We start from the raw sequence: 26,181 nt of genomic DNA, 5'->3' as shown, positions 1-26,181 counted from the left end.
GGAATACATAAAGGCGCTTTGTTGCTTTACAGTGTCTTATATCCTTCCATCACAGTGCATTACATAGAGGTGGAAGGGAGGTGATGGTTTCATTGGTGTTTTGCTTGTGTACATTGGTGCTTCCTCTGTGTACAGTGGAGGGATGTGTTGTTTAGCCCAAATTCACAATGAGAAATGCCTGCCATCTGTTGAGGCAGAACACAGACCTTGATTTCACTAGTTCTCTATACATGCACCCAGTTACTAGAAATGTTGGCAGTGTTTCCTGGTATTTTGTTTATGCCATGGAAGAAATTCATCTGTACTTGGAGCTGGTTTGATGTGAATAAACTCAGACTAGTAAACCATATAGCCACACAGCAGTAGATGTATTTTGCAATTTTAAGGATCATGTATGCGTGCATTCTTCTCTTTACTTCCTTTGTACCAACCTTCCTCAGTGCTGTGAAGTTAGTTTTACAGGCCTTTCAAGGCAGAGAATCTGAATAATTAACTTTAGAACATTTAAGTGTGAGCTGAGAGCCTTTCTGTACTTCACAACACTGCAATTTGGAAATTTGACATCTTATGATCTACCAGGACTAAAATAAAAAGTTTTACATCTGGTAAAGCCTATATTGAATAATTAGGGGGGTGAAATTGTAGCTGTTCCCCATCTGTATAAAGTACTCATTTCTAACCTTCAAGTGTTCTGAGATATTGGGCTTTAAACTTGTTGGTGCTGTAAGAGTGCCCTGAACTTCAGACCAATACATTTTGGGGGCAAATTCGTCATTTGTAGGAAGGAAGAAAACATTTTTTTTAGCAGGTTATTATCTGAAAAAAATGATGGTTGTCTGCAAGCAGCTGATAGGTTTGGAAGGTTAGAGGTAGTCCTGGCAAAGATGGATTAGTGGGCAGCGTGCAGGTGAGGCGGTCAAAGGTGCTGGAGAAATGCAATTTATCACTTCGTTTTGGAGTTTAGTACATGCGTGTCACTGCTGCATACATGGTGTATGTAATTATTTTATATGAGGGATAATACTGTTTTTAGCCTTGCTGTAACGGGAAGTGGTGTCTTTACTAGTAAGATGATAGGAATTAGCAGAGGAATTGTAATGATATTAACTGGAAACCCTTTCTGGAAACTCTTTCACCAAGCAGATCTCTATGCTCTGTTAAAAATGTGTGCCTTTTATTTGCTGTTTTGTGTATTTGCAAAGCAGAATCTTTATATTGAGATTTGGGTTTCAGTCTGGGTTTGGGTTATATATTCCAAACAACTTCAATTACTTCATTAACCACACTTTCAATCGACTCCTTGCTTGTTTCTCTGTTCTAGTGCCCTGCAACTATATGTACTTCCATTTGGCTACTACATTAGCCAGATTCATTTTGGGCTATCCTGTCTTCTAGAAACTTCAAGTTCTTATACCAAGTTATGTTGAGTATTACTTACTTTCTCTGTAAGAAATATAATTTTAAATTTAGATGCCCTTACTGAAACTATTAGCCACTGTAAGCAAGAGTAGCAGAGTCTAGCTCACTGGATTTACTAGAAATAAGGAATTTCTTTTTTTTTCCTACATTACTTCAGTTGATACCTTCACAGCTGAGATACCTGTGGGGTATCAAGGAAGGTGCTAAGAGCATCAGATGATCTTTCTGCTCTTTTCTAATGAAATAATAGTAATTGTTGAGAAATCTTCTGCAAGGCTGGCTGTACTGGTTCTTCATAGTTTTCTGTAGTAAGTGGTCTGTTTTTATAATTGTGGGAAAAAATAGTAGATGACTGGCACCAGAAGAAATCTTGGTAGTAAAGGCAGAAGTTATCAGAGAGGCAGTGTTAATGAGAGCACATCTGTTTTTCAAAAGCATCAATAAATTATTCAAAATACTAAAATGCTTCCTGTTCATCCCTACCTATAGCAAAACAGCACAGTGTTTTGCATTTGTCTACTGGTATAACATGACATCTGCATTTATTCTCTGGTGGACATTGGGATCTAATGTAGTTTGTGGACACATTAAACTTATACGGCAGTGGAAGCAATAACATGTTTAGGAAAAAAAAGCATGTAGCTTGGATATAATTGTGTATAAAGTACAGTCTCTAATTTTCTAACTGAATTAATTTCTTACCTTGTAGAACATACAAGTTAGTTTTATTTTTCAGACAGGTGTCCACTTTTCAGCCTGGTAGAAGTCACCTTGTTTGGATCTCACAGGTTTTTTATGTTGCTCTTCAGGCGAAGCCTGTAGTCAGACACCTGTCACTCATCCTCAGAAAGGCTTCTTAAGCAGCATTTGACAGCAGCCATGTCTTTGCAGGGTATGCTCTGTTGGGTATATATTACATCTCACTACACTATGAAACTGCCTTATAGGGGGCAAATGTGTAAGCAGCTGAGGGCATGAATTGCAGCTTTGTGAGGGAATTAATACAGATGATCCATTATCCCAATGGATCACACATTATGAACAATATGTTATACATTATGAATAGTGTAATAGAAATCACAGCAAAATCTGAGAAATTAATTTTTAGGGAAAAAAGCTGTTTAAACTGTCTAAACATGTGCCTTCAACAGGATCTGTCATCTGAGACAAGACAATACCAAGTGTAACGCACAAGTAGGGGAAGACTCTGTCTCCTGACTCTTCTGGTAACAATGTAAATGGCTCCTGACACTGCAGTACGGGGAGCCAAATGTGATCAGTGCTCCAATTACATTTTGCTCAGACATGGTCCACGCCTGCCTCTGCCAAGCAAAATAATTCTTCAGTTACTGTATTCCTCATCCTTTAGTGAAGCTCTCCTTTTCACAAGAAACTCAACCACGAGTTCAGTTTTGACCACCAGTGAAACACCAAATTGACTCACCATAGTCAGGCTTGACTGTAGAATCTTTTTGCAGATGAAGATGTCAAAAGGCAATCTGTAGTGAGAATGACAGCATGATTAACCAGAATGAGGCCTAAGTCAGAAGTAGCATGGACCACTGGGAAATTAAGGCACCAATTTTCACCGTCAAGATTGGCTGTGATAGGGCAGTATATCCTAGCAACAGCAGAAACCTTAACCTCACCATCACAGCAAAAACTAATTTTGTTGTGTTATCTGTTCCAATATCTTTTAATCAAAAAAGTCTTTAAACAGAAAGTAAATACTCACATGTCACTTTTCCTGGAACTGCTTTCTTCTCTAATTGGGAAATCCCTAATTCAGTGAATTAAAGGTTACAGAACATTTAACACATATTTCGTTTACCTTACCTCTTGAAAAAGTGTTGTGGGAAAGACTCAGAATGCCTCTTTGCAGCTGCAACAGGTTAAGAAAAGTTTTAATGGGTAACATGGTTCTAATCATGCTTAGAATAAAATCTGTATCTCAAAATCCATGTTATAAAAATGCATGTTATAGGTTGGACCCATCATGAAAACACGGTTTAGAAAAATTACTAGTGGATAGTAAGGACAACTTTCATAAGAAAGAATCTGGAGGATTAAACACTATATCTTTATGAAGGGCATATACTTCACATATGGTGGGGAGTATAGCTTGAAAATCCTTTTATTTGAAGGATAATGTAGCTGTCTTTAAAGAACATGTGTTAGTTTGCTTTTTTGCTTAGTAAAGGATTTCACAATCAAATAGTCATTAAAGTGGATTACTTTGCATATTTAAAAAAAAGTACTGTCATGGTCTCAGTGGTACAGTTTGCTATGTTAGTTTTGAGTGACACTGGTAAATCTTTGGGCAGGGCTTAAATCATTTTGGGTGGACCTCCATGATCCTAAACGTGGGTGGACATAGATTTTCTTCAATTATAGTTATGCAAAATATCTCTTTTTTCACACTGTATTTTTCCGGGGGGGGTGGGGGGTGGGGTGGGGGTGGGGGGTGGGGGGGTGTACATATATATATATATATATAAAGGCATATATAATTGTGTGTGTATTTATGTAGGTATAATCTGTAAGAGCAGACTCCTCTTCCATGTCCTGCCAGTTCCGGAGTCAGTTCTGCAATGAGAGTGCTGAGGCCAGGACTGGAACAGCAGATCTGAAAATCATTTGATTCCCTTTGGGGAAATTCCATATCACAATTTGAAAAGTGGGCAAACTTTCAAGGAGAAGGAGAGTTCTCTGGGGTTTAAGCAGCTTTGAAAACCTTTAGAATATGATTTTTTTTTTTTAGTCTGATTTTCAAAGAGATATGCCAATATGTCTTGGTATTTCTGAAAATCAGGCTTTCTGTAGACTTGATATTAAAAAGGCTGCCCATGGATTATAGTGGTATGTACATGGTAACATCAACGATATAAACGTTTTTAAACATGAGTACCTAAGTGTAGATTCTAACCTATATTCCTATATCTAGGTAGAAGAAGCTATATTTTCCAAGGTGTCGAGTGCCTGTAGTGCTCTCTAATTGCAATGGGATTCCTGGGCATGTATCACTTCTGAAATTCAAGTCACTTCTATTAGGAACCCAAATTAGGTTCAGGGTGTAATGCATATTCATTAAGATTTCCAAATTTTGGCCAGACCCCAAGAATACAGTATTTTTAGCACACAATCCAAACATAATAGCTTTGATAGTAGTAGTTGTTGCAAGTCCTGTACTGGTAAAAAGTAAACCAGATCCTCCTTTTCCATCTACCAGTTCTGGGAGATCAGAGCTGCCATTCTGTAAATTTTGCAAGAAAACAAAATAGAGGCAGAGAAATATTCCATTATTGTCCTGCTATACTGGTTGATTTACATATGGAACATGTATTCCCATTAGCTTCCAGGAAAAGTTTGAGAATCTAGATGTGAAAGTTTGTCATACTCTGAGCCAACTGTCCCATATTGATGCAAAAGGGAGAGAGGAAAAGCCAAGAAAATGCTTTAACTGATTCATCAATGCACCAAAGTGTGAACAGGCGTGATGAAGTGTAAAGAGGGATGTGACACCAGTGTGGCAGAGCTGTCACAGTGGAAAGGATTTCCTGTAAAAGTGATGGCACTTAAATGTTATCTAGGCCTCCTGTCTGAGCTTTCATATTCCCTGGAAACTTATGTCTTAGGGGAAGTGTCTGACCAACTTGTGAGCAGCCAGGCATCATGCCATCTCCACAGGTAAATATACGCAGGCTGTGAAGAACCCCTAGTTGTATCAAGTTTGAGAGTTATGGGGAGTAAGTAACCTAACAGATCCAAACAGTAACCCATCAACGGATATAATCTTGGGGGAGAGGTGGTGATCATTAGCAGTGATTCTATGTGGTATCTTTTGTCCTAAAGCATCAATTTAAACAAAGTTTAAATTGGAATCAACATCCTCAGTGTTAAAATGATGCCCCCTCCAAGGTATAATGCAGCAGTTCCTAGGCATTGTATATTAGACTATTTCAGGATGGTAGGGTAAGACTGTGAAGGAGAGGCTATTGATAATGAAATATAATTGTAGGAGATGGATTTGAGCCAGAGTATTGTACTGAAGGGTTGTTGCAAAGTTCTCCAAGGGATTTTTACTAAAGAGATTGTAGCGTGTATCTCATGCAAAGAATGGGAAATCAAAGAGGGGGGAAGCCCTTAGAGTCACTCTGAGGTTTTGGCTCTGGATTCATTTGATTAACTGGGTATGAATGTCACTGATTTAATATTGATGCTTCTTACAACACCTAAAATCACTGCTGTGGATATATTCAGTGTGTTAAGCATGCTTGTAGGGGATTAGACATGTGAATTACTCTGAAAGGGTTTTTGCCCCTGCGGAGAAATATGTTTGGGAAGAAACCCCTACCATTATGGCTTGGGTCATTTGCTTTTGCGTTCAGAGATGCACCAGTTCCTATCTTGCTCTGGGAAACCAGAGATTCAAATATGGTCTTAAACGGAAAACATTGGCAGAAGTACAAATGCAAGGAAGCGTGTGTTACTACTACTACAGTTACTTTGCCACTTTGAAAATCACTAGTCAGATTCCATTTGGAATATCTGCAATTCTGCAATGTATTATAGGAAGGACGTTGCTGACTGAGCTTGTAAAAGTGCAGTGGAAGGCAAACAAATGCATGATTTAGGGTTTTGAAAGTATGACTTATAAAGAAAGATTGACCTAACCTGTATTCTGTAAGTTAGAGAAAAAAGATTTGAAGGAGTGAGGAATACTGGTATGGGCAAAAAATACTGAAGTCATCTGGAGATAGATATGTGTTCTAGTTCTACACAGATCATATAGCATCACCAAATCGATGGTACGTCTGAGGCTAATTTAGACCACTATTAGCTGTATTACCATACAGCAGATGACTGCTGATCCAAGACCCTGTGCTTGGTGCTGTGCCCAGCCAGGGAGCAGGCAGGAGAATGGGGGGCTGCGAGGTACCTTACCCCAGAGCATCAGGCAGTAGCTCAGCTTGGGCCTGAACTCATTTTATCAAGGGCTTGGCTGACATCATAAGCAATGGGACTTTTAAACTGACATTTAGATGAGGGTGATGAAATCCCTCTGTAGCTTTCCAGAGGTTCCTGGGAAAGCCCAACCCAACTGAGAGGGTCAACACAGGAGAGGATGTGCTCTTTTAAAAAAAGACAAAAAGAAGGTGATGGGATGAGATGAAGAGAGGCAGGAATTGACCTCTGGCAATGAGTCAGCAGCTGTAAGGAAAATAAGATGTGCCTTGTAAATATGAAAGGAAAAAGTGTCTATTCTTTTATATTTCAGAGAAGGTGGAGCCAAACCACGAGTGTTAGAGGAGGTCAGAGAATGTGGAAAACTATCTTGAAGTAGGATCCCAGATAGATACAATTAGAAAGTATGGCATTATTTGAGTGTTGCTGTGAAGAAGCATAAGGCTGGCTAAGAATCTAGGCGTTCAAAGCATTTGGTTACTGCTTGTACTCCAGCTATAATGGAAAGGAGAGCAGAGTCTGAACTGACGGGTTTGTATGTTCAGCTCCCTAATTTCTTGTGTGATCATAAAGACTGGTGCAGCAGGGGAGGATAGGTGTGTGTACCAGCCAGCTACACATTTTATATCTTGAAAGATATGTGTGTGATGTTGCCATTGCTCCTCTCAGAGTTAGACTACACAGTGTATTTATTGTGTTGCAGCTGTACATTATCTGTAGTGGGAAAGACTTTGAAACAATTCCATTTGTGATTTTTTTTTGTTCTGTTTTCACAAATCTACAACAGGATAGATGTTAAACGAGCTTCAAATGATTGGATATTAGCATCAACATTTCACTTTTGATTTTTCTGAAGTTTTAAGGTCTGAATCTTTATGTATATGGAGACAAATGCTCCTGTCCTGTAACATGGTTGTGATCCAGGTCTTTAAGAATGAATTTGTGAGATGCCTAAAAACACTTTTTGTTGGTAAAAATTTATTTCCAATCAGTGTGATATCACATGAAATTGAGTCTTTCACTTAAAGTGAATTTGTACAAAGACCAATTACCATTGATTTCTGAGTTCCAGATTGTACCTTTCTTTCAACTACAAACATAGCAAAGACAGCAATAGGGGCATAACCCAGAGCTGAGGTTTCTCACTCTGTCAGTAGTAAGAAGATAGCTTGGGTTTCCCTGCTGTACAAGGAACTGCTGGGTGGAGATACAATTCCTCACCCGGCTGTATGCTACCTGCTCTCTGTCAGAAATGAGAGACATTGCTAGAAAAAAGTATGAAGACAGGTGCTGGGAATGAAAATGGGAGGAGATCAAACAGAAGGTGTAAAAGGTCTTTAAAATTTAAGGACTGCTGCTTAAAGATCACTGCTTTAAAGAGATGAACAACATTTTCATGCCATGTGAGAAGCTGGAATTTTAGGACTTTATAAGGGTCCTTGCATTCATCTGAGGAACAAAATCAGTATAGACAATCTGAATATCTAGCTTTTTCTTGACTTTATATTCATCAATCTTGGGAATAAAATGGTCCCATTCCAATAATACCTGAATATTCTACAAACATGAATATCCAGCTCTGGGATATTTTTCCTTATTTACTGTCTCGAAAAGTGGATGGAAAAATTAAACGGTGTGACCACGATCACACAAAAAATTGTGAGAGATGTTATAGCTTACTCAGACTAATACCCTGTCTCCTTTTGCCATCATCTTATGGAAAATGCTGATGTATCATTTTGGGCTAGGGATTTCATGACTGGTAAAGGACAGGCACAGGTTTAATGCTGATAACATAAAAGAACTGTATTCTGCTTTTTCTGTCATGTGTTCCTATCCATCTATCAAACAAAGCAGGCAAGGACCAACTGGCTTATAGGCAAACTTGGAAGACACTGAGAGAATAAATGGTATTCGTAACTTGAAAACACTTCAGCAGCTGAGGTGTGGTTTCAGTTCATGAAACCATCTGTAGTGCAGAATTTGTAACAGGGAGCAAGCATCTGAATGCATTGTGGGTAGCAAGAGCACAAAGAGCAAATTGAAAGAAGGTCTATAATGCTAACAAAGTGCAACATCATGTCAGCTTTTGCTAATGAACTGGCCTATATTAAAGCAGTGTTTTATCTTCTATATTGAACTGATATTCCTTACTGCATTAATAAAGGAGATGGTTGGGAATAAAATGTCTAAATCTCCTGAAACCACAAACTCCCCCTGATCGCTTGCTTCTTCATGGCAGAGCTTCATGAGATGCAGGCGCAGTGTGGACTCCTTGCTGCAGTATGAGTTATGGGACTTGTACCTCTTCCCTCGCACCCACAGAGGAGGGTCTTCCTCCCATGTGAAGAAAGTCCTGCACTGTCCTGGAGAGCCCCTGGCCATAGAGCCTCTCCAAGGCAGGTCTGAGCTGACTTGGGATGGAGGGGAGCAGCCAGGAAAGAGCTGGGTTGAATCTGAGCTTCAGGGATCTATGGCCGTGGACAAACCAGGCAAATACAGAGTGGGGCAGCTCTTCACATGGTGCCTTGTACCAGGGACAAACCAGGCTCAGCTGCTCTAGAATAAAGGATTGGCAAGTCTAATGCTGCTTAGCTCCTATGTTGGGCTCTCCGTCAGTACTGGATTCCTTCTATGTATTTATGTATTTTTTTTAATCTACAGTAAGCATTTCATCATTGTTGAACTCAAGATTTGTTAACCAAGTCACTGTTTTCTGCAATACACAATTCCTGTAAGGACACTTATTCATCTGGTTTGTTTGGTTTTTGGTGTTTGTGTTTTTTTTTTTTTTTTTGCATCACACATTTACACAAAGGGAAAGCATCCACAGCTTTTTAAAAACCTTTAGAAAAGTCTCTGCTCTGTGGTCATGAAGAACCCCAATCTGTGAGCTAGAAAACAGGTGACATTTTTTTCCCAGCAGGTCAATAAAATGATAGATGGATTTCAGTAGAACTACAGTTGAGAGTACACACTTCATTCTCTGTAGAAATAGCTGAAAAGACAAGTTTATACTGAAGTGGTTAATATTGGATTGTCTTGCAATGCACCAAAATAAACTAGAGAAGGTTGCCAGAACTATGTATATTCACTTGCATCAGCTTTCACATCTCTATATAATACACATTAGGGTGAGTGGCAGATTTGGATACAATCTCCAGTGGGTAAAAGGTAATGGTAGCTACATTTTAGTAAATGTAGTACATGTTGCGTTTATATTTAGATACATCAAAGTCTGATTTTCCTCTCTCTGTGATCAACCCCTCTTGATTTCAGAAGAGTTATTCCTCACTTGTGGTGAGAGGAGAATCCCACTCCCGAGACTGAAATTTTTTTCCCATTATCCACATGCTGAACATCATTGTTGTTCCTGCCAGGTGCTGAGCCCCTCTGGGGGTGTCTCAGCTCTTGCTTCAGTACCCAGTCCATCACAAATTCTGCATTTCAGCCCTGCCTAATCCTGCAGTCCTATGAAAATGTACAAGTGGTAGAAGTTTAGCAGGCAGTATTTTAATTCAGCAGTTTGTATTCTACTTGGTTGTAAAATAAAGAATTATTGTTGCTTACTTTTCCATACACTGTTTTGAAACTCCTAAATATCTTTGCACGTAACAGATTCTATTACAACATCACATCAACAGCAAAGATAGCTGACTTAAAAGATTAAGGACTTTTATAAAGACTTTTCTCAGGCACAATCAGTGCTGACCAGTGATGAGCTCCACTCTCCAGGGCAGGTTTACAAAAGAACGTAGGCATTTTAAGATGTTAGGGAAAATGCATGGTAGATTGGCACAAATGTCTAAGGAGACACATATCTGCCCTCTTAGGCACTTGCATACTTCTGATTAGTGTGGCTAGTCTACAAATATATTATCTAGATAAGTAAAAGAATCATATTTGAAATATCTCAGTATAAATCCTCAATTGAATATGCTGGATATAAAGATTTGTTTAAAATGTTTAAGATAGCAGCATAAACTAAAGTTACAATTACAACCTATATATGTCTTTCGCTAAATATTTCTACTTAAAAGTGTCTAAAACTGAAAACTAAACCCCTGAGCACTAAAAGCCTAAAAGTCCTTGTGCTGACACTCTGGAAAAGTCTTTAAAGTATTCAATAGCTCTCAGAACTCTTTCATTTCTTGCCCTTAGAGGGCTTTGGCCATTAGACAGAGCTGCAGATTAAGACAGGTAAATTCTTGTACAACCTCTGAAATGATGAAAAGTAACCTCAGAGGCTGTGGTGGTTAGTGGAGCTGGGTGAGAACATTACTCCAATTCAAAGGGAATTTCAGCTACCACATGCCCAGGTGCTCGGGTGAGAGCTTCCTACCTTGAGCACAGAGAAGATGCTGCAGCGGCAGGGCTGCAGCATCACTGCCTGGGACCCAGGATGCAGTGTAAATACATAACAAAAAGGCAATCTCTTTCCCAAAGAGCCTCTAGAGCCTTCATGTTCATGTGCTGTGACTTCAAGCTGTCAAAAAAGCTCTCAGGTGTTGTAGACATGTTGACTGACATTTGTGTCACTTAATGGGCTGACAAATTCTTCAACTCCTGATAATGATCAGGACTGAGGGAGGAAGAGGGTCCTGGGACAGCTGCTACAATGTGGGATGGGGATCTGCTCATTCAGTGCGACTCCTCCAAGAGAGAGTTAGAAATAAGTGGTGGGTGCATTCTAAAAACCTCAAGCAGATGGAAGTGTTTGTTGTTTCATTTTAAATTTGCAGATCGGATTTCCTGAAAAAATGGCAACTGCAGCTCCACCACTTAAAAGGCAAACCAAAAAAAAGGATCTGTTTCTGTGCATCTGTAGACTCACACATAGATATAGAAGTTCCATCTCTATTAAATGTCTCCCCAAGTCTTTGGGGTAATGGAACTTATGATTTTGTTTTTCCCCATTTTGTCTGTTCTGAATATCTCTGCTCTTGATAACTTCTATCTGCAACCTTACGTGAAGGTTTATTGCCTTTAGAGGTTGTGCATCTTGTCTTGGATAATGTCTTTAATTTAGAGATTCTTTTCTCTATCACCATTGTATTGCAAAACTTCCCCTGTTTAAGGCGTTGAGTTAAGGTAATCAAGAATAAAATATATGATGTTGGCCAGATTCCCTGTTAGAATAAGCAGGTAAGGCTCCACTGATTGTAATGGTTTCTGACAGTTGTGAATTTGATCCCATACCTTCCCTGAATAATAAGATTTAAAAGAAAGTGAGTTTAGGGTAGGGCAGGAAGCCCTGGATGAAATACTTTATTGCATTGATTTGTCTTTTATTTTCTGTCCTATGAGAATACCCAAGTTGCAAATAAAGGGTCAAGAAGGACATTTAACAATATATGGTCTATACAGTATTAAAAGACCATCTCACAGTTAATCATATGATTAATTTCTACAACAAGGCTCCACTAAGTCTGCAATAAAAAGAAGTAATGGGGTTTTATAATAAAATTGAGAAGCTTCTGTGATGCACACAGAAGTCTTTTAAATAGAAAGGTAAGAAAAATCAGCTGTCTTCCTTTCAGTCCATAGGTTGCTGCAATAGCTTTCTCCGTGAGGGCTCTTGGGCTCTGGAATGACATCTAGCCCTGGCTTGAAATGGTCAAGTTATAGGGCATGTGATAGGACCCTTTTCCTTTTGCAAGATGTATTTAAAAAGTGAGGGGATGTTCACAAACTGTCTAATGTACTGTTATTACGTTACTGGCATTTTATAGTAAGAGTTGCTGATCTACAGGAGGGTTGACTCTGAGGTGTATAGGATGGCACTATAATTGTATAAGAACTGCCTGGTTCCTCAGAGACTGTGTGGAGGCACACATTCACTTTACAAATGGCAAGCAATAAATCTTACTGTAATGCTACAGCAGCCATTGTTGCAGTGACTTAGCACTTATGCTCTGTATTTTAAGGATTTTCAGCAAGCACATTAAATTCCACTGAAAAACTCAAGATGCATATAAGGATACCTGCTTTCCTGAGGACCAGAAAGACCAAGAATCTGTGAAAAATGCATAGTTGAAGCAGAAAGCCCAGAATAAAGCAGCTGAATACTAATCCACTGGCAAACCATGCTGTAAACTGGATTTACTTGAGTGCTACAGCAAACTGAAGGGAGCTCACTTGTACGGAATCCAAATCATGAGGCTGTAGGGAGAGAAACCTGCAGCTTGTGAACCTGGCACTCAGTTAGTTCTCTGCTCACCAGAGAAGATGGCAACTGTTGAAAACGTCAGGGAGGTCTTGTGCTTTCTGTTGGGGATCCATCCAATAAGGTATTTTAGAGCAGCACATCCTCACAATGTGATATAGCTGGTATTTCAGCTCATAGGAAGCAATTTTTTTGCCAAGTCACATTTGCTGTCTCCCCGTTGAGGTTAGTAATAGGCTTGAAAATGCACTAATAATCCAGGTGAAGCTGATTTTAGGGTCTATTAAGTGGATTTCAGTAGCAGAGTACATTTAATGTGTATGGATATACATTTTGCTAGATTTACCATGTCAATCTAGTCACCAGTGATTAGTCAGTATATAATATTTCCAGGACAGTGGTTACTGTACTATTTGATTCTTAATGTTCTTTTTCATAGGTAGTTAAGCTATATTCTGGATAGTACTTCAGTTTACCTCATTGTAGGTAATCAAAACAAAAATCTATCTGGTTTGTGCCTGCGCCAGTATTTGCACAGAGGCCACTACGCAGAATACATTATCCAAAGTTATCAAAGTCTCCCAGGCTCCAGAAAACCAGGCATTCCTGACCAGAGCAAGCCATTAGTTCAGCGGCATCCTGCTTGGCTGAAAATGCAATAGTGAAAAATCTGCAGACTTCCAGTCCGGTCCTCAGGGAGCAGATGTTCAGTTAAGCTCCTGCCGCCTTCTGTTCCTCACCACGGCCACTGGAAACAATTGTTGCAATAATACTTAGCATAATCTAGGACTTGTTTCGTCACATCTCTAAGCAAAATCATAACCATATGATTGTGCATTTTGCCCTTGTCATGGGAGGGCATTCATGACAAATAGGAAAGAGCAAACTGATCTGCATAATTATGAATGACTTCCAGTGGCCAAATTGCAGATACAGACAAATTTGGATCTAAAGTCTGGGAGTCCTATGTTCTAGTTTCCTCCTTTAAATTTAAGGCTGCACAAATGAACATGAATGAGAGCATGAGGAAGGTGGAAACACAAAGAAAGTGCAGTGATGTGTTAAATTAGCAATTAAAGTTAAAACTCAGATAAAGGAGGACCAAAAAAATAGTCATAAGGCCAATCTGACAGTCCCACTCATTCTGACTCTGCAATTCTTTTGGTTTGTGGACATGAAGGACTTGAGGCATTTCTCGAGTCAAATATTGCTCAAGAATTAGTAATGCTGTGCACAGGAGCCAATTTTCACTATTTGGAATCTCTTCTGATTTTTTTTCCTCAGCATAGCTTTGAACACAGTGCCTTGAGATGAGGTTGTGGTAGGGTTCTGAATCTTTATAAACAGAATATGCTGTTAAAATAAAAAGGAGAGTTTCTCACCTTTTATAATAAGTAAGTCTGCATAATTTTCTAATTTCACTCATGTAATCTGTATTTAACATAAACTTGCTAATTTTAAACATCTAATATAAGAATAACGATTTCAAAATGTATTCATTTTCCTTATTTAAAAACAAAAACCCAACAACAGTTATTTTGACCTATCTCTATGCGCAAGAAGTATTTTGGATTTGACTAATGTGCGTGTTTTCTAACAAAACTCCTACACGACTCCAGTTCTAAACCCAAAGATCCTACTTAAGTTTACAGAGTCTCTTTTAGGGTCAGAACCTTACTTGGAGTTGAAATGGGCCTTATTTTGTCTTTTGGTAGGAGTTCAGGAGCAGGAGGAATGTCATGTTTTTTGCAAGTAGAAAGGTTCTTTAGGGAATTCTGTGATAACTGTTCTTCAAAAAGACCATCAGATTCTGACTGATTCATGTAGAAAATGTCTTCAGGCAGATTAAGTTCTTTGAGAACCTCTATGAACTTCCATACAAAGTTTCTCCCTTTAGTTTACCCTAAAACCTTTTTCCCTCTTAAAAAAGAAAAAAGAAAAAGAAAAAGAAAAAACAAACAGGCTAGATGAAGGACTGGTAGGTCTACAGAGTTAGGCAAGCTAGAATGAAAGCATTGCAAATATGCAACCAATAAAATAAGCAGTTTGAGTGGACTAGCCATATAGTTGCATGCAATTCCAAAGATTTACAATGAAACTAAACTAAATAATATTTTAGAAGCAACCAAAGAATTGCACAGAATATCAGTATCTGCAGGTCTCAGAAAGCACTGATGATTGAACATCAGGCAGAAACTGATCTCTGGATTTGTAGTTTTGTTTGCTATTATGGTTTTTACAGCATGCTGAGATAAATTGATGTTTCTGCTAAAGGGATTACATACCTTGGAAATCTCCTCCACTGCCTTTAAGAAAGCATTTATTATGAGATCTCTCCTAATGCACTAAATACCTTTTTAGATTGAGGGCAAACTGGAAGTACGCTATGATCCCTCTTCTGCATTGCTTAATAACAGTACGGCAAATCCCGGAGTCCTTATAAAATCATTACTGAAATCATTAGGCATTTTGTCTGATTAGGGATCGACTGTAAACTGACCAGAGGCTTCATGACTTTTCCTCATGGGACTGCGAAGGCTGATCAAAGTTAGATTACTAATGCTGTGTGACTTATTCACCTATGACTAAAATTTAAAGGGCACAAAAATAGGTTGAAACAGGAGGCATTCATCAATTCTAAAACACTGGAAAACCTGTTAATCTAAGAGGCACAAGTGAAACATATGCATATCTATTTTATTTTCATGTATTTCATACATGAGTAAACAAGCATACATTTTCATTCTCATCTTTCATGTGTCAACGTGAACACATAAGCATGCAAAAATACGGAAAACAGGCTTAGTATTATGTTATCTGCAATACTGTTGTAACATACTTAACAAAATACATAACAAAATCACTGCCACAAAAGCATCAGGCATACAGTGTTACATACACCACTCCAAACTAGGGAAAAACAGTTCAGATGGGTCAAAAATTATGGAAATTTTCCTCTATGTATGTATGAACTCCTTAAATTGCAGTATAAAGGATGTAGGCAGTGTGTAGGATAATAGCTTTTGTGGATGAAATCCTTGTCCATTGCTGTCAAAGGGAAAATTCCAATTTGCCATGGACATAAAACTTTATTATTTGTCATTGCATCTGCCCTGCTAATATTAACATTTGCTGCTTTCCTCAAACTACATGAAGATGTAAGCAGTTGGCAGTCCTGGTGACAATATGTAAATTACTCAGAGTGAACCTAATCTTGTATAATAAATGCCAATTTGACTCTAAATTTGTTAACAATATTTTAATGTGGTAATTGAGGTCAAGGGAGAGCCAGTTAAATGCTAAGCTATCTATAACTGCCAATGTTAAATAGTACTTAGGTATCCTTGCTGAAAATCAGATATCCAGGTTAACATATATCATTGGGTTTTTGCAGCCAGAAATCAAATAAAGTGTATTAGTCTTGGCAGCATGTAAGTATATTAGTTTATAAATGTGCAGCTGCAACTATCCATAGCTTTTTGGACTTGTTTTGTATTACAACAGACCAGTAATTGCACTTTTTCCTGTTCCTTATATAATTTTGATTAGAAATCAAGTAATAATTTCCAGAAGCCTTTAGGCATGTATTTAACTGGCATGTTTCTGTTCTGTCAGCTGATTGACGAGGTTCAATTTTAACCAATTTTATTCACGGTTTCACTTATCATCGCTTCTTTAAAAAGCTTTCCAACATTGTGATAGACATGCAAGCGATGAACTTCTATATCAACTACACTGGACCAAAAGGGTTTTCTCTACTAAAATGTTCTGATTTTCCCTGAAGGTGTTGGCATTCATCAAAAACATGTAGGTAATTGTGCGTCAATGTGCATCCATTCTCTTGTTACAGCTTGGATGGGGGGGGCGTTCTATGCAATAACCTCCCTCATTGCCCCTCCATTTAGCATGGACTGTAAACTTGAAAGGTCTTACCTTTCCCTTATACCCAGGAGCAAATTTATAATAGGTAATATGAACAGCTTTTTTTAGGCTCAAGGATATCTAAAAATTACTTTTTTAAAATGTGGAAAAGGTTGGGTTTTTTGTTTCAGTTTGGTGCTGCTTTTTGTGAATATTCCAGCTGAGTGTTGTTTCAGCCAAAACAGACTTGTGCCGATTTCCTTGTCCTAGTTTTGTTCCTTGTTAAAAGCTCACTGTGTTCAGCATAAGAGAAAACATCTTCCCCAATGGAAATCAGCCTCCTTCAGTATCATTAGTCCCCCTATTTGCAAGGGAAATAATCAATTGAGAACCGTAGCCTGTCTCCTTACGCTAGACATGGTAGCATACAGCAGTTCTAGGACCACCAGTGCAGCCTCCTGCACAATGTGTGTGGAAGAGAACATGTAAAAAACGCAGCGGGAATCCCTCACTTTCCTTGGTCCCATATAAGGAGAAAGGTCTCCTCATGACGAAAAGGCCAGGGAAATCCCCATGCAGCCCATTGCACTGGCAGAGACTTTCTGTGCGCTGTGGGACAAGTTACAGAACTTCTTTGCACCACCCTCAGTGGTGAGAAAATGCAGAGCTATCTATCATATTTTACATGCACAGATACTGCTCTTTAAGTCCTCAGATATTTCACACACTCAGGTACAGGGAGCTACTGACAAAGTGGACACAAGGCTATGGTGGATGAGAATGAGATGGTTTTAAAGCACTAGAGAATGGCAAGGAGTTTAGTAATGGAAATAATTTTAAAGTTATAGATGTGGAAAATGTGGTCGTCCTAGCTCATTTGGTTCCAACAGCGCTTGCATGGGACAGACGACAACTTCTTCTCCAGCACTCCCCACAACTGGAGCCCTGTTCTTAGTGGAGGACTGCATGTGTTAATAGCCTAATAATGATGATTTCCAACAGGTTTAGAGGAATCACTGTTTAATCCAGGATTTCAAACCTTAATAAACAATTCCTATTCAATTTTGATCCCAGGAAGGAAAGGCAAAATCTTATTTTATCTGACCTTGTAAATATAAAACATTGTCTTCCATTCTGAACACTCAGGAGTCATACTTTGTAGATGGCATTATCACATATAATAATACCCTAAAATCTATCCCAGTTAATCTGGTTGGTTTGGGTTTTGTTTAGCACCTTGTAAACTTTGCAGATCTTATAGGTCTGCACTGACTGAATCACCAGATAAGTAATAGCTTCAACAAAATCTGCTCTGGTGGAAACACTTCGTGATCAAATTTACGCAACAAGTAAAAAAGTTCTGTATATAATCCTTTCCCTCCTTGTTAATGCTCATACAGGATAACACTTCTATAAAGTATGTTTATCCAGTGAATAAAGGCACTGCATGATAAACCAGTTAACAAAAAGCTGATGTTAAATTTAAGCTGATTGGATCATTTCTACTTCCACTGATTTCAGGCTCCCATTGCAAGCAGTGGGGATGTTTGTCTGGGGGAAGAAGGGAAGGGTTAGGCAAGGACTTTAGGATTTAGCCCCTGGGCTTCAAAATGGATTTAATAAAAACAAGTAATAACTTGCAATACAGCATAAACCCTGCAAGGTATAAGGAGAAAGAAAGCTGGCTGAAAATGACTGTACTTTTCAATAGCAGTGTAGTGTGGGCAATTCATAGTTAACATAGTAAACCTGGAAAGTCAGATTCAAATCCCTCTGAAGTCAGTGCTTGTTACACAGACTTTGAATCAGGTGGGTGGTTTGTGCATTCACTGGTCAGCATAAGGTTTCTAGAATTGTCAGTCATTCTGTGTTAGTGTGGTTATAATTTCACTGATTCCTGAATACATTAAAAATGTAGCATCACAGATGTTAACTGTTAGTTAATCCTCATCTGCCTGTTTGCAAATTGCACTCCTTCAAGTATTACTGTGGCACCTGAACAAAAGGTTGTGATATAATCTGGAGAAGTGGTACTATCAAAATCCTTGTAAAAATACACCAGGACTGAATGCAGTGTCTTGATTAACTTGCATACGTCGTGTAAGAATAACGTCCTTGTCTTTATCGGGAGCTAGGGCTGACATACAAAAACATTATTAGTAGCTAGGCTAGAGCAGCTGGAGCAGTGCGATGGCACTGAATGCAGAAGAAGCAGTTCAGGCACAGAGCATCTTTTGTCTAGTGGTATTTCCTGCTCATCCTCAGGGGAATCCAACTAAACCCTGGACATTCAAACCCAGAAAATTGCTCTGGCCTTACTAGACTAATAGAAGTCAAAACTTCAATCAGGCACTTATTAGTTACTTTGCGCACGTGATGTAAGGTGCCTTTGTTGGTGGCAAACAAGTGCAATTGCAGCTTGGAATTGACAATGAATTTTTTTGCTATCTTTGACTGCTCAATATAAGGTTAGGATTGGGTCATGTACCAGGGCTTTTACCAAATTAATGCTATCAGGGGAATTACGCTTAAATGGAATTCTTTCTAACTAAACAATTTCATCTAGTTTTTTCTCTGTGTTTTCTCTTTGTCAGTTGGTATGAGCATATAAAACAATTCAGACAAGTCAACAAATGAAACAATACATAAAATATCATGTTTTGAAAGAAAGACAATGGTGTTTGCATCAGATCTTGTGCTGCTGCTTCAACCTGAAAGTTCTAAGCAGTTTCTGCTTTTTATCACCTTTGAATAAGATTTTCCAACTTGCTTCTTGATAGGAGATCCTAGTTTAGGTTAAATCTAGGATGTTTCCCTGAGTTAAAAAAAATAATTTGCAGTTTTACTGAGCCCTAAGTAACATCGTGAAATACTTACCATGAGCAATTCTGTACTGCTATCATGAGAAATTATTCACACACAACTCGGCTAAGTGCCACTGCAAAGTTGTAGCTGCATAAAGACTGTTTCTTTGTAAATGAAATCTGCAAGAAAGCAACCAAAGCTGTGCCTCGTGCACTTGCCCTTCAGGATGATGCTTGATCACATGAAATGACAAAGCTCTTTGGGAATAACCCAAAGGTTATTCCAGGAGTAGATCATTCCCAGAAATAGGAAAGAAAAATAGCATATAAGCAATACAAGTATTTGGTGAAGTTCCATGACAATATCTGACTTCAGATTCCCAGATTAGAAGAATAGACAAGTTTGAGCATAGACTTTCTAACTTCATAGTTCGTGGACTGATGAATGCAGAGCTTGTGTTTGACTGATGACTTCAAATCTCATTGGAAGTAATTGAGGAACGGTATCCCTTTAGATCTGCCTGAGACAGAAAGAAAACCTTTTGAAACCACCTTATCAAATGCTTCATGCTGACCACAAAAGTTATGGTCAATGCTATCAAAAGGAACCTGTTGGAGTTGTTCAGGTCCTCAAAGCTTGTTTATCTCAGGTGGAAGTTATAACTGATATTCATGTTTCCTTAGCTGCATCTCTGTCATCTGAGCTGAGACTGCCAGGAATGTGCAATATTCAAACGGAAATGGGTTTTGCTCGCAATTACATGTTTATAATTTTCTTAGACTTGGGGTTTGCTTTGTATCCTCCCGTTCTTTTTTTTTTATAACACTTACATTGGCAATATACAAAGATAAGTCTAAGCAACAGTATAAGTGAAGAATATTTTTAATAGAAAGGGAGAATATATTTCATTTAATAACATGGCACTAGCTGCAACAGGGATGGAGGTAATGTTATGGAGGGAAATTGTATCTGAAAGTTTAAAATGAAAGGACACTGAAGAATAAAAAAGTCTGGTGATAAGGTTCATAATGGTTTTTCTACAGATATAGCATAAAGCTAGCTTTCAAAGGCAACAATAGATAATAAAAGGTATAAATTCTCTATCAACAGAAGCTCACATGTCCTAAATGGCAACGTACAGGTTTTCTATAAGTGGTGATGTTTCTTCTTTATTATATTAACATCATTTTGCATGTGTTTAATCAATGGACTTTTAATCAGTCAACTTTGATTGTATTTGTGTGCTTATTTTGATAAATTATTTTAATATACTCTAATTTTAACTATGCAAGTATAGGCTGGCAGTCAATGATCTTTAATTTGAAAAGAGTGCTTTCACCACTGACAAGAATTTAATTAAGTTTTTATATTCTTCATGATTAGGAAATAATCCCTTGTTGTTCTACCACCTGAATGAATTGTGCATGACTCTGGAACATAGCTAAGACTTCTCTCTCAAAATATATGACAATTAAACCCCATCAAGAAGTTCAAGTACATCTATATACTGGTTGTTGATTGATAGTAGTTCATAGATTGATAAAAATTTCTGAGAAGACGACACTGTGTAAATAATACTTTTCATTAGAATATCATACCACTTGATTATTTTGTTAAATTTTACTTCATCTTCTTTGAAATAGCAAAAATCATTTTTACTAACAACATTTATGTTACCATCTTCTCCCAGATTGTGTGAAATAATTTTAAAATGCTTTTAGAATATTGCCTTTAGAACGAGCACTTCTGTACAAGTAAATGTGAACATCTGCAACCTAAGAAATGAAGAAATGCTAGAAAATGCAGGGAAAGAGTTGTAGGTAATTTCTCTCTAGGTATATTTTCATACTGCATACATAAAAACAAGATGATGCAGCTGTTCCTCAGCCCACCTTTAAATGCTGAACTTCCTCTGTGCATCACATCACAGAAGAGGTAGCACAGACAGTACTGTGGTCCATGTGCTCTTATCTCCCTGCACTTATGGCAGACTTTCTCACCCTATTGGTCTCCATTTCTCAGTAGTACAAGGATTGCTAGAGAGCTTCATCTAAGTCCTTAATGCTTACCACTTTGTGGTTTAGAAAACAGAGATGATCTGCTGGGGTGACATGCTGGGTCTTCACTGCAGCTGCAGGTTTGAAGTCTTGTTCTTCTATGTGCTCTAAGAGATTCTTATATGCTTCTGGATTGTCATCTGGGAATTCTTCAGGAAAGAAAAGGAAAGGCTGATTTCTCAGAGTCCTCATGTCTGCAGTCCAGTCTCTAGGTCTTTTTCACAGCCAATTCTTAATCTTTCTATTGCTGTGTTTCTTAGCTGGACCAACCATAGGCGGATCTTCGGCACCTCCTGTGACTTTTCAAAATGGATTTCATGGAGATTGTCCTCATCCTGGGTATCTATAAGATCCTCAGGGACTAACTTCCTTTTTTGTGTTTCAGAGTCTATCGAACTAGGATGCATAGGTTGACTGATTTCTATTCCCTGTAAGAGCCAATCTCCTAAAGCATTTCAAAGAGAGGGTATACCCTGAACAAAACCTGCTGTGAAAGAATGCTCAGAGTTGAATACAAGGCTGGCATTTAGCAACACAGAGGATGTTAAGGTTATACAGTGAGAAACAAATGTGTTTAATATTTGTTTTATGATATAGGAGTAGAAAAGAAACCCAACAGTACCTAATTTTGAGGGTTTGATAGTTTTCCTTAGACATTATTCCTTCCAACATTTTGTGAATTTTTTGCATTTCTACTGTCTCTTCTTCAAGCAATAGATGAAGTTTATAATCCTTTGTAGGTTTTGACAAAAATCACTATGCAAAGGAGCTATACTGCATATTTACGATATTTACATATTTACTTTGGGCACCTCCACACTGATGCAGGTGAGATAGGTATACATTTTCAGATCAGAGTGAGAATTGTGTCTATTATTGGCTATTAATTATGGCCATAGTATGGCAGGACCTACAAAACTCTGGCATCAGACTCTTTTTGTATGGACACCCCATGGTCTTGATAAAATTTCCAAGACCATTATTTTTCACAGTACTTTTCTGTATTTCCTTCTCTAATTTCCCTTTGGTATGTATCCCAGGAAATAGATGTGCTTGGAAGTAAAGGTGTTAGTTATGACGATTTGTACAGATTTATTAACTTTCAAAACAAAAAATGGCTTAAAATGTTGATTTGAAATATCAATAATGGGTGTTATCTTGCAATTATCAGAGCTGGCAAAGTATAAAAAGAACCCTCTTTTACACTAGTATTAAACTTTTGCAAATTTGTAATTAACAGCTGCACCTTGAGCAGTCACATTTTAAATGACTTGAAAATTTGCCAATTTGTTTCCATGCATGTGAAAAGGAAAAAAAAACTACCACAGAACAACCCAGCTCCAAATGCTTGCCTTGAAATCTAGTGCTATACAATGTGATCTACAGACATTATGTCCAAGTTTGTAATATTTGCTGCTTTGATAAAACTTGATAAAAGTCAAGTTTCATCCAATATTGCATTTTTATGACTGCTTAGAAATGCCTGAAAGTTTGTTTCAGAATTGCTGCTGACAGGCCTTTTAACTACAGAAGCGCATTAAATTCACCATAATCAGAATACAATTATTAGATTTATATTATAAAACAACTATGTTACTGCTTACAAATAATATGAAAGAAAAAAGGAAATAAAAATTGCCTATCTTAAATAGTAGGGAAACAGTGATTAATCATCCTGTTCATGTAAACAGGGTTATTTTTCTTCTTATAACATGACATCGAGCCAAAAGTATGTGATTGATTTTATAAATCAGTCACTACCCTGTTCATACCATCATTTTTTTTCTTTTAATGCACTCTGCATTAATATCCTGCCTCTGGCTTGTTTCATTTAATTTCTTCCTTGCCAGTAGAAAGTAAGCAGCTATGTATGTTTGAAGGCAGTAAGCACTTCTCCGCAAAAAAAATCACTAAAAAAAAAAGAAAAAAAAAACACAAGAGAAGGTAGAATTTGGGGAGCTTCCAGTGGGAATTCAACGATAAGCATGATAAGCTTGTTTTGTGTTTGGAACTGAAGAGTTAGATTTTCTGTTAGGCTTTCAGAAATTGTTCCTGCAATAATAGCTTTACTGCTGTTAAACCTCTCACATAATATGCAACACCTTTCTGACTCTTTATAAGGATTTCCAATACCTAGCAATGGTAGATAACACTCAAGACCGCATCCTGACCTTCAGCTCTATGACTGGCTAGGCCATTTTTTCACTGTCCTTGCGTCCTTGTGAAGCACTAAGCTTTTTCTCAGCCTTTGTTTTTATTCTGATTGCTAACCAGGCAATAATTCAGCTAGCTTCTTACTTGGTCATAGAAATAGGGAATTTCAGCAAGGCATAAAACCAGAAGTCCAACAAGAGGGGATTTGAACTACAGTTTGAATTCTATTTTATTTGTGTTAAAATATTTATTGACCCCCATGTGCTGGAGCTCTTCATAATCCATTTGATTAATTCATAATAATTATCATAAATACTTAAAGTACAGATTTGTTTGTTGTCACTTGCCCCTTTTTACTCAACATAATATTTCTCAATCCATTAGTAAAACATTGTTTCTGGTTTATGTCACTGTACCGCTGGTCTTGTAAGAATGAAGATACGGGGAGCTTTAGCATACATTTTAGTGGTACTGGATCAAGAACATACTGATGAGAGTCTCAAATCATTTTCTAGTATAGTCTGTAAAGATCTTTTAAAACCTGTCATCTACTGAGACCACCTACCTTGGTCTGTCTTGTACTGTTGATACGGATTGCACTGCTAGGTTTAAGTTGCTTCTAAAGTTTCTCTGGGAAGTCCTCTTTTCCTCACAGTTGTTGGTTTGCATTTGATAACTTCTAACTCTTTCTACCAGCATCCAGTGTCCACATCCTAAACACACTCAACATGTCCTCCTAATTCTGGAGGAGACAAGTTGTTGGCTAAGATTTATTGAATTTCGTCTTTCGTGATGAAGTCTCTCCATTTAACATCCAGTATCTTTCATAAGTGCATATATTTTAGAAGATGTCTTGTTTCCTGCCTAATGTTTTAGTAGATCTCCACTTCTAACCAGCTATGTGTTAACATTTGTGGGGTCAATAATATAGCTTGGTCTTGGCACTCGGCCCTTTCAGATGTCCTCATACCGGTCTGTCAAGTCATGATGCCTTGGCCTAGTTTGTTATTGAAACCGCAAGAAACATCTGGAATTATACTGAAGTAAACGTGAAGAAATGCAGTGTAAAATCAGCTTGCAATTCTTTTACTATATATTTCTATAAACACCATGGTAAGTGTATTGCATCAAGAATCTCTCATTCCATTTTAGTAACAGTATGGTATAGTATTTATGTGTTTGTGTATTTTTAGAATTTTCTGCTCTTTGTGTCAGGAAATTAGTCTTGTTATCTGCTAAGAAATCTTCTTAATTTCACATTTCTTACAGTTGGTTAAAAGATGGTGCCTCTTACAGTATTTATTTTTTGTGTCTTTTTAATTCTTCTCTTTTCCGTTTCTGGGCTTCATTCTAAAAGCCTACCAATCTCTGCCCCACATGATGGTTATATAAAAAGTATTCTCCTCCTTATCTTGTGCTACTTTATGCTTCTATTATACCTCTGGATCTTGTGAAAATTAATCATTTTAGACCAGTGCCTTTTTCACATTTTTCCTTCTCCTACACTTGAGTTTCATAACTTGTAGTGCTTCCATAACATTAGTTTTGCTCTTAAGACTCAAAACTGACTTGGAAATAATTTCAGTACCAATTTGCCTGTACATGTCCTCATTTCTTCTTTTTTCCTAGATTACACAGCAAAATGTGCATATGCTTTTCCTTACATTGTAGATCCCTAGGAAGTTCTCCCCAGGAAAATATGAGCCTGTTTCTCTGTTAGGCCAGCTCCTTCATTGCCAGGGCAGTTGGACAATATCTGGTGTGTGTATGCATACCAGTGAGACTAAGACGACTGCAGTATCCCAGCTGAGCCAGGAACATTGTCGCCACCTGGAAAAAGCCCTTAGACCTTTGTCATTCACACAGTATGCAAAATGCCTATCACTTTTAACGTAGTGCAGTATGTATGTGCTCGCATCCAGTAAAACTAGCCTCTTCCTCTTCAGTTCTGTATTGTTCTATTTCATGGGCTTGTTTAACATCTGCTGGCAAATAGTTTTACATAGCAAAAAGCAGGAGATGGCACGGGCGTGTTGGAGTAGCATGCAATTTTTAAAGGTTTTATATTTGGAATGGAAAAAAGGCCAACAGCTTCCTGCTAACTACATGGTCAGAGTAGTTAAATGGACAACCCAGGACCACATATTTAAAGCTGTGGCAGTAGATGTGGGGCTGTTTGTTCAGTGCTATCCCATCACAGAATTACACAGCTCGCTGTGGTTGCAGTCTGATAATTATTATTGATTCGCTCTCAGGCTGTCAATCTGGGGACAGCGCTAAAGCAGTCCATGATGGACAGAAAGAGGATTGGACAGCCACCATCCAACGAGGAAACTTCATCTTGAAAATGAACTTAGATGAGATGGTGCTAGTGGATAAGGGTAATTGATGATTGTTTCAGAGTGGAAGAAGGGAAAAAGGAGAGATAAAAAATTCCTCTTTGGCATTCATCCTTAGCGTCCTGTAACACTCCAGGGACTGTCTGCAAACTCTATAAAGTTTAAAATTTCTATTTTCAATGGTTAGCCAAATGTACTGCTCTTACTATAAGTAGTGATTAGCTTAAGGTCAGGATCCATGACAAAGACAGAACAGTACCTCAGGGAAATAACTTTTCCCAACCCAGATGTATTATCTTGATCTACTTTTGAGTTCCTAAAACATAAGCAAATCTTAACACTTTAAAACCTTTAATACTTAAGATGTAGATGTTAGTACTATGGATCACTATACAAAAGATTTGCACCTGCAGTA

This window comes from Calonectris borealis, chromosome 11, assembly GCF_964195595.1.
Source record: "Calonectris borealis chromosome 11, bCalBor7.hap1.2, whole genome shotgun sequence".
Classification (NCBI taxonomy): Eukaryota; Metazoa; Chordata; class Aves; order Procellariiformes; family Procellariidae; genus Calonectris; species Calonectris borealis.
Note: the sequence above shows the minus strand (reverse complement) of the source record.